Source organism: Tribolium madens, unplaced genomic scaffold, assembly GCF_015345945.1.
Source record: "Tribolium madens isolate multiple individuals breed KSU strain unplaced genomic scaffold, Tmad_KSU_1.1 Scaffold_19;HRSCAF=116;Tcas5.2_LG9, whole genome shotgun sequence".
Taxonomy (NCBI): Eukaryota; Metazoa; Arthropoda; class Insecta; order Coleoptera; family Tenebrionidae; genus Tribolium; species Tribolium madens.
Genome location: NW_025400983.1, coordinates 14,863,840 through 14,874,424, shown reverse-complemented (window position 1 = coordinate 14,874,424; position 10,585 = coordinate 14,863,840).

Below are 10,585 nucleotides of genomic sequence, written 5' to 3'. Positions count from 1 at the left end.
TTTTCGTCGTCTGCGTTGATTGACAGTAATAAAAGTCTGGGCAATAGCCCAAAATCGTGAACTTGTCAAAATGTTAAATTCCGGTAGATGACGCGCGCGTCCAAAGGAAACTGTAATTTGTGAAATTTGAAAATTGGCAGGAAATTCATGTTACAATTGTTGACACATTTAATAAAAATATTGATCTGTTACACAACTAATACATTTTTTCAGCTTAAGAAGCGCAGTATCAATATCATTCAGACATTACATTATAATTTTTAAAATGCCAAGTATCCGAACTTGCTGTGTTCCAAACTGTGGGCAAGGGGATTGTATTTTACATCAATTTCCAAAAAGAAGAAATCAAAAAAAAACAAATGGCTTTTAAGAGAATATTTGGTACCATCGGCAATATACCCCCAAATTCCGTGATTTGTGGAAAACACTTTGAAATAACGAGCTATTATAAAAACAAAAAATTGTTACCAAATGCAGTTCCATCCTTGCTCTTGAATTATAAAAGAATTACTCGTTTTCAGGTAATCTCTACCACTTCCATTAATTCAGAACGTAAGCCGTTAGAAACGTCTGCACCGTGCCTCCAATCTCCAGTCATTTGACAGAAATTATATAATTTCAAGTCTATTTCGATTTGATTTGATCAACAAAGCGATTTAAAAGTAGGTGATACTCATGATTTTGATTTAAAAAATGTTTCAGATGCAATAAGTTAGGCACTTACTAGATAAAATTAAAAATTTAGAAAAAAAGTTACAGGAAGCAAATGTAAGATTTCAAAAGTTGAATAAGCTATATGAAAATAAACTTTTAAAACTAAACAAAATGCAGGAAAAAATTGACAATTACAGTAAAGGTCAACATTGTGTAGTGAAAATTGAGTTAGATGAACTAAGGGCTGTGTTTTTACTTGATCAAATTTCTAATTATTCCCTAAAAAACCCAAGATGGTCTGAAGTTACAGTACGTCATTATATTGCCTGGAGGTTTTTAAAAGCTCTAATTTAATTAAAAACAAAATAACTGCTGAAAGCAATAATTTAAAAGACTTTGAGAAAATATGTTTATTTTTTAAATAAATAAAATTATATTTGTGTATAAAATGTTTTAATTTTTGATGTTTTTCGTCCAGTTTATTATTATACAACCCATAAAACACAAAAGTAAATTTTTGTATACAAAAATTTATCAAGGTTTCAAACCAAAATATACAGATTCCATTGGAGCGCAAACTCGTCGCTCCCCCAACGGCCATTTTTTGGCATTGCCCAGACTTTTATTACTGTCAATCAACGCAGACGACGGTAATTTTAATGAAGGAAGTTTGAAATAATTTGAAAACAATGTCATTAAACGTCAACACAAAAAATAGTCTAAGAAAATTTAGAGACGAAACACCAAAAAAGGAACAAATTCAGTATCGGTAACAGTTTTTAGACATTTGGAAACGAATAGTTCGCAAGCAAGAAGTTAGAAAAAGGGCCCGTTAAAATGTAGACGCAATTTGTAATGCAGGTTTGCTAAACATTCTCAATTTTTAGCAAGAAATTGACAAGAACATAAAAATGAATGAGTAAGAAGCTCGGAAAGAATGTGTCTTGTGCATCGTTTTTGAGGAACGAGTTGTAAAAGTAACAATTTTGAAACTAAACCTGAAGAAGAAAGTGTATCAACTTTGAGCTCATTTCAATAAATTACAAAAAATTTATTGCCAATCATCATAACACCTACTTGTATCTTTTTCTAATTAACTTTTTTTCTGTATATACATCCTTTTTTTTCAAAGTTTTTGTAGCAAGAATCTCATTTTTGTCCACAACATTGTACTTACTTGCGGAGTGTTTCTATCAAAATTATTAGCACTGAATTTTGTCTAGACATTAAGTAATGATGTCTGTCCTCAGGTATTTACTTATAACGCTTTCAACGGGGCAAACAGGCACAAAATATTCATAAAAGTCAAAATTTTGACAACATCTCAATTTGAAAACATAACCATAATTTTTTAACAAAATTTCTAGGGACAAAAACAAAGAGCAAACAAAATTTGTGGCTATGGAGACAAGCTGCTACCAATTTTTTCACCAAAATTTTGACTTGGTAATTTCCATTTAAAGAAAAAACACACTTTACTTTATTAGACTGGGAAATTAAAGGTTTGGTAGTAATGTTGCTTGAAGAATCAAGTAACATAATTAAAGAATTAGTAACCACACAAAAATCATCTTTCCTGATATTTTGTATTTTTGAATCTTGAAAATTTCAATTTACAAAACGAACATAAAAAAAATATAGTTTTCTCATTTAGTTCATCATAACAGAATTGACCTTATTTCACATGAATTGTGAAAATGTGAATATGTTTTCAAAACTTTAAAATATTTTCAAGTGTCATTAAATAAATGAACAATAAAGTAAGAAGTACTTTCGTCCTTATGACGTTAAGAATAAGAAAGCAACTTTAACACTGTTAGAATTTCTGCAAAGCATTTAGATGCAAAAACTCTCATTTATAGGTATGCATATCTTTTTGTAACTGAAGTGTTAAACCGTATTTACACAAAGTGCGCCAGAACTCACGCCCAATGTAAGGGGCGCCATGTAAACTAAGATAGAAAAAATGTTCAAAAAATTCTATCTATAAATATTTCGAAGTTATCAGGGTTTAAATTTTGCACTTTGACTTTATTTATTTCTGTTTGAAAAATAATTAGAAGATGAAAGAAGGAAGCTGTATCCTAAATTGTAACTCTGTCTAATGTTATTTGTATGTAGTTTTTATTAGCAAAATTTTTGTACCTTTACTAAATAATTATAAAAAAAAAAACATATAGAAGATCATCAGTATCATTAAATAGACATAAAAAAATATCAAATATAAAAAAACAAATGTCAAATTTATTTGGCAGATACAATTTTTTATATATTTTCTCATGTTCCTGGTATCATCTATCTATCTTATCGTACTTGAAATTTTTCTCTGGGGCGCGAATTCTGACACACTCTGTATACAGACTGATGACGAACCCTTTTTACGTTTATACCGTGCGATCAAAAAAAAATTAGAGTAGGCGGTGATTAAAGTCCTTCAGATGGCAATCCTGATTTTTGACATCAAATGTCAGCGGTAACTTTAACAAGTTTGCGTTTTATTCCTTTTGAGTGAAATAATGTTCACTTTAGAGCAGAAAATTTTTATTGTTTTACAAGAGGAAAACGGTGGATGGTTATTTTCACTTTCATGTGAAAAATTTCCAGCCCAGATTCCCAGCCAAAGTGTTGCCAACTGTAGAATTTAATCGACGCCTACTCTAATTTATTTTTTATTTGATCGCACGGTATCTTTTAGGGGCAAAATCCCCTTGATCTGTGCCACTTACCGCGTTTATGAATTATGGCAATGGTCAAGTACATTTTTATCAAATTAGTACCATGGTTTCCACTACCTGTGCTTATACTAATTACGAACATATCTGTGGCGTACGCTTTACCTCGAAAATAAATTTTATTTGGAAAACAGTTAAACAAAAAAAAATTTTAATATTTTTTCCAGCATGTTCTTCTTTGATATTACCAAGAATAAAATTTTGTCGATCTATTTAAGAATCACCCTGTATACACCAAATCTTGTAGCGACCAAAATTTTTAATGTAAAAAGTAATCAGAAAATCAATGTTAAATAAAATAAAAGCAATCGTGATAATGATAATATTTTGACATTGGTTAATAAAAAAAAATAAAGCAAATAATCGCTGGGTATACAGGCTGTTTCGGAACTCGCGCCCCAGAAAAAAATACGAAGTAAGATAAGATACCAGCAACATGGAAAATATGTTTAAAAAAGGTAGTATCCCCGTTACCGGCAACGGCGCCCGTACGAGTTTAAGTTTTGCCGCTAATTTTACTTTTTTTTTCCTAAATTTCGCTACTTTTATTTTCAAGTTTAAAATAGTTTTTTAAGCAATACCAATAGTTGGTGAAGTTGGTTTCATCTTTGTTTTACAATTAAGATCCGGGATATTGACAATTATTGTTTTTATATTATTATTTATTAAGGTAAATTTTTTTGGGAACAACTTAAAAATGCACAGTATATTATTTAAACGACAAGTATTTTTTATCAGTAAAAATAATAAATACCCTGTAAAGACAATGAAAGAATGTCTGGCAAAGCTAATTACATAATCTATAATATTCACACATTTACAAGCAAAATGTTTCCGAGCAACATCGGAATGTCGCGAAGCGTTCAAAAACAAAATTGTGGTATCAGGAGCATAGCAGTGCAAGAATGGCGTACGCTGATTAGATTGTGCAGTTTCCAGCCCTTGCTAAAATCATTCTTGCGCAGGGGCCCTTGCTAATACATACAGGCTGCGCTAGAACTCGCGCCCCAGAGAAAAATGCCATGTGAGGTAAGATACCAAGAACATGGAAAAAATGTTTAAAAAATTCTATCTGTCAAAAAATTTTGACATTTATTTTTTGACGTTTGACTATTTAATGATACTGATGATCTTGAATATGATATCTGATATCTTACCTCACATGGCATTTTTCTCTGGGGCGCGAGTTCTGGCGCACCTGTATACCACCCTTCAATAATAATCAACATTCAGTAATAAAAAAAATAAGTACCAATAGTAAATAACATTCTTGCGCAGGGGCCATACATTGTTATGTAACCAAGACTGAAAATTCTTTAAATTTTATGTTGTTTTACTAATTTTGATTAAAGTTGCTGAGCGTTTGTTATTTTTAATGTGCAAATTGAATTTTTTTAACTGAACAAATTACAATGAAATACTGTGCGTGCTTTACTTAGCATTTATTATTTTTACTGTGCAAAATACTATATTATATTATATTTTTATTTTTTTACTGTGCAAAAATTAAAAAAATACTGATCATTTATGATTTTATACTGATCAAAATTGAATTATTTACTGATTGCTTTATTACTACGCAATATTATTGTAATGTCACGGAAATTCCGTGTATACGTAAAACTTCAGCTTGTTCGGAAGTTGTTTCATTGAGTCGCCAAAGACAGACAACATAAGTTAAATAAAACTTTTAAAAATGGCTTGTCAAAGTATTATTATATTTGTCATATGAAGAAAACCTGTCTCCAGTTTCCCGGCGACCATTTCGTTTTGAGCACCGTTGCCTGCAGCGGAGGCACTGTCTGAAAATTCTAACTAATATAAACATATCGAGCGATCAAGATAATTTGTAATCGAGTCACCTTTGCATCCGAGAACGTCTAAATTCATGGGAAACGTTAAATAAAATGACAAGTCGTAAGGTAAAACGGCAAAATGGGCTGGAATTAGTCGCCGAGTAGGACCATTCTTTTTTGAAGGTAAATTATAAATTTAGTTATTATAATCATTACCTTTTTGCCATTTTACCTTTCGGCTTGTCATTTTACTTGACATTTTACATACGTTTTCTGATTCAGGAATGACTCGATTAGAAATTATCTTGATCGCTCGATCTAAACATTTAGAAATTATGGGTGTTTAAATTTTGCACTTTGTCGCTATTTACGTAATATTTCTGTTGGAAAAATAATTTCACGTTTTTTGCTAGTCTATTAGAAGAGGAAACAAAGAATAAGCTGTATCCTGATGTAAATACGCGGCCGGAGCAAAATCTCTTATGGGAGTTCCAATGTAAATGTCTATATCTGTATTTCAAAAACTACTTAAGATATTTTTATGAATTTGGTTTCATGTGAAAGAGAATATCTTTTTTCTACATTTTGACTGTTTTAGAATTGCGATAGGGTATTTACAAATTGTAATAAAGGTAGAGAAAGTTTGAATAAAAGTGCGCACAATAAAAAAAAAACATTTTAAGACGTTTTTCCGAACTTTTAAAACAGTCAAAATGTAGATTGTTGTTTATTAAGGTGACAATTTAAAATCCGGTAAAAAAATATTTATAAATAACACCTCTACAGAGGTAGGACGATTTGGAATCGAAAATGGAGTGAGTACAAGATTATTTACAACCCCCACATAAAATGTAACCGCAAACAATTAGACCCAAATTTACAACCACACCCGCCGACAAGCTGATGGCACAGATGTCATGAATTTGTAAAAGAAGATTTTAGAGATTTTTAAAATTGCTTTTTGGCCTCCTGACATGTAAATGTCAAATTAACGTACAATTGACACCTATTGAAAGACTGTATTTACAGTCGCCTGAGCATTTTACGCACAGACGAGTGTAAAGTGACAGTTTTACCGCACTGCCAAAATTATCTTCATAGACTTTTATAAAAAAAAACTGTTTGTAAGATGATAACATTTTTAATAAAACGCTCTACACACAACCTTTCAATCTTAGAACTCTTTTTTCTTCACACCACTTTATAATTATAAACACATTGTACTGGGCTTCATACCTTGCTCGCGATTTTTCGGGCAATAGCTCGGTTGTAACATTTCCTGCAGCACTTCTGATTTCTGGTGGGGTACACATGGGGCTATTATCGCTCGACATTTTGAAGCATAAATTCACCAACAAGACAACAATAACAAAACTTTGTGTCTGAGACGTTTTTGCGTCTTTTTTAATTGTTTGACATTAGAGTGCATAGCCACCGTGATATTTAATGTCAAACGTATTTACTTGTATTAATTCTGAATTTTGTAGATTTTTGTTTAAACGTCGGCCAAAAAGCTTAATACAAATCTTGTGCGTTAACCATTTTACAGTGCTCAATTATTAAAGCACTCCGCTGCGCGTCGTGCTTCAAATTCATTTCGCACTGTAAAATGTAAGTTACCGCACACGAATGTAAATAACTATTATACAGTTTAATTTTTACCTTTCGCGTAAATGAAAATTATAATTTTATTACAATTGGGTCGTTGTACATTTTTTTTATTGCATATTCTGAATCTTTATTAAACACCGATAGGTCTTATCAGATTAAATCAACGGGGGATGAAAACTCTCAATATGAAAACTTTAAATTATTAAATTATTATTAAATAATTTGACCATCGCCGCAATCCGGTCCTGCCCCAAAAAAAATATATCAAAAACTCGTAAAATTAAATAAATACAAAACGCGCGCGTTGGAGAGGAAACTAAGTGCTGAAAAGGGGGAAAATATTTTGTTGAAAGCTGCGGATTATTTATTGACAGGAAAGTTTTTTTTGGGAGCATTGCCAGACGGTATAAAGGAAGAAATGATTGTAGAAATAAAATGTCCGTATACAGCTTTTAAACAAAAATATGCACCAGAGGAAGTCATAAAAAAGAAACTAATCACGTTTTGGAAAATTAAATCCGAAAGTGTTTTTGAAATTAATAAAAATCATGACTGGTTTTATTAAATCCAGGGACAGCTGCACGTAACCAACGAGCAAAAATGTTTTGTTATGTGTGTGGACTGGAGAAAACCTATTGAAAACAGAAATAATTTAAATCAAATCAATTCTAATGGAAGGAAAAAATGGAGTCGAAGTTGGAGAAATTTTACATGAAGGCACTACTTCTGGAAATAATTGATCCAAGAGCGTCCAGAAGTATGCCACTAATAGTTATTTATTATACAAGACGATAAAATTGTATTTTATCTTTGAGAGCAATTTAGCGTCGAGGCGTCAGCCGAGTCATGTATTTTTTATCATCTAGACGATAAAATTTCATATAAAGGATTGAATAAAAATTATTTCCTTTGATTTTTATTTATTTATATTTTATAACCAAAGTTATATAACCTATAACCTATATAAACTAAATTGGGAATTATCTACGATAATATTAAAAGGATCCTAATATGTAAAACATTAAAAGTATAAAATTATATTTGCGAGTCCGACAAGAAAATCGTCTAGTTAAAATTTCAAAATCAAAAATAAAAGTGGATTGCGACGCTTTTTTGAACTTTTACAACTAGCGAAATATAGATTGTTGTTTCCAAGTCGATAACTTTAAGAGGTAATCCAAAATTAAATAATTCGCAATCCAAAATCGGGTAGCAATATTACAACAATGCTAATAAAACATTAGAGAGAATTTATACCTGAAAGCACCACAACAAAACCGTCTCCGTAAAGTTTCGAAATCATACAGTAACAATGTTCAATTTCATTAGTTTATATGTACACCCGGGGAAAAAACTATTCACCAGTCTAACTTTCTGCTCACACTGCGCTTTGTTGCAATAGGGTTTCCGATTAACTAGTTGGGGAGCAGGTAATATGCCGAAAGACCCTTATTTAGGAAGTTGGTCCGGACTCGGGGACACACGTTTCTTCAAAACGGTCTTTTCCTGCAAATTTCTTCAACGAGTATAGTATATTAAATGGTGATTATAATAATTTGCAAAATGACACTAAGCAAATTTTAGAGAAAAAAATGCATGCCTATGTATTTCATTACCTTAACAAACAAATTTTTGTGATTTACTTTTAATTTTATTAACAAATAGCTAGTTAAATAACAAAAATGTTTGTAAAAAAAGATAATTTTAATAAATGGCAAGTCAAAAAAACAGCTTCTAAAAAACAGTCATTTTTAACAAAAACAAACATTATTTATTTAATTAATTAATTGTCAAAGTGACATCGTGGTCAAAAAAATGAAATCGCCAATGTGATGGGACTTGAAAAGCAAAGAAAGATTATTATTACAAGTTCAAAAGTAAGAAAAAAAATAACTTTTCTTTCCACTGACTCAGAATAATGAAGTTTTAATTACAGATTTGCTCGTTTCAGATAAAGCAAAATTAACCCTTGCTGTTAAAGTGTTACTTTATCTACTCAAAAGAATTTATAAAGAAATAGTTTAATATCTGATATAGAAAAAAAAGTATTTCCTTTGCTTTCTGGGCGTAAAATCAAAGGTAAAAACTTGTTTCCTTAAAATGTATTATGTATTAAGTTCAGAATTTTGATTATAAAAGAAATAACTTGATAGAAATTGGCAAAATTCAGAGTTTATTTAAAATTTCTGGCATTTAAAACTAGTTCTCCAATCTTGATTTTTGAAAGTTGTAGATAAAAAATCTTAAAAGTCAAGTCAAGCTAAAAAAAATTCCTTAATCCGGAACTGTATACTTGCAACATACATTTCTTAAATAAATGTATGTATTTGTAATTAAATAATTTGAGCAAGCTTGTTTATTATAATCACAATTTAATGTATACGTTATAATCTATGCTCATTGAAGTAATTTTCACAAAAAGACATTTTTCGAGTTCGGACCAACTTCCTAAATAAGGGTTTTTTGACCTGCTCTCCAACTAGTTAGTCTGAAACGCTATTGCGACAAAGCGCAGCCCGAGTACAAAGTTAGACTGGTGAATAGTTTTTTCCCCGGGTGTACAAGTAGAATGGCAACGACAAGTTTTACAGAAATACTTAGTGAAAGAGGAAACCCATTATTAGTGGTTGAAAACTTTAAATTTTCTAAGTCAACGTGTTTAAAAACGGGGGAAACAAAGTGGAGGTGTATTAATAAAAAATGTGGTGCAAAACTGTATACGCTTGGTGAAGGAAGTGACCGAATTTCGACAAAAGTGCATCTGAGTCACAATCACAACTCCGATGAAGGGAAAATTCAACGACAGATTATTAGTTCTTCTGCCAAAGGGAAAGCAACGGACGACATTTCCACGAGGCCGTCTAAAGTGTTTAATGGTGTTATTAAGACGTTAGCCGAGAAAGATCAAATTAATGTGCAGACAAAGCAGCTGTAAGACTGACTGTCTATAATGCCCGCCGAAAAATTTTCCCTGCATTACCAAAATGTATAGAAGATGTGCATTCTGCCGTAGATGCACAATTATTTCAAACTGTTGACAACGAAAATTTTGTACTAGTCAACAACCGAGAAGAAAATATTATCATATTTTCTTGTGAGAAAAATCTAAGATTTTTATGTAAGTGCGAAACAATTTATGTAGACGGAACATTTTCGTATTGCACTAAATATTTTACCCAGCTTTTTTCCATCCACGGTCTAAAAAATGAACACTACGTGCCACTGGTTTTTTGTCTGCTTAAAGATAAAAAAAGACTCATATGAAAAGTGTTTAAAACATATAGTGTCGAAGTGTAAAAATAAAAACATGAACTTTAATCCAAAAAGTGTTACCATTGACTTTGAAGAAAGCATCTAATCGCTGTAAAAAAAGTTTGGGTCGATGTAAAAATAATTGGATGTCGCTTTCATTTGAGGCAAGCGTGGTGGAGAAAGATACAAGAAGTGAGTCTTTCAGCAGATTATAAATGTAAAAAAGAAATTGGCAAGTGGCTAAAATATACATTTGGCCTTCAATACGTTAATCCTGGAGAAGTGGCCGACTGTCTTTTGGAACTGGTGGAATTGGCTCCTCCGGAATACAACCCCAAATTAATAAAATACGTGGACTATTTAGTGGAAAATTATATTTCTACTTTTAAACCACAAATTTGGGCTTGTGCTTCTTCAAGTACAATGCGTACGACAAATGCATGTGAATCTTTTCACGCTCATTTTAATGGAAATTTTTATGCAGGCCACCCGTCAATTTATACTTTTATATGTAGAAACATTGTTAGAATTTCAAATTAA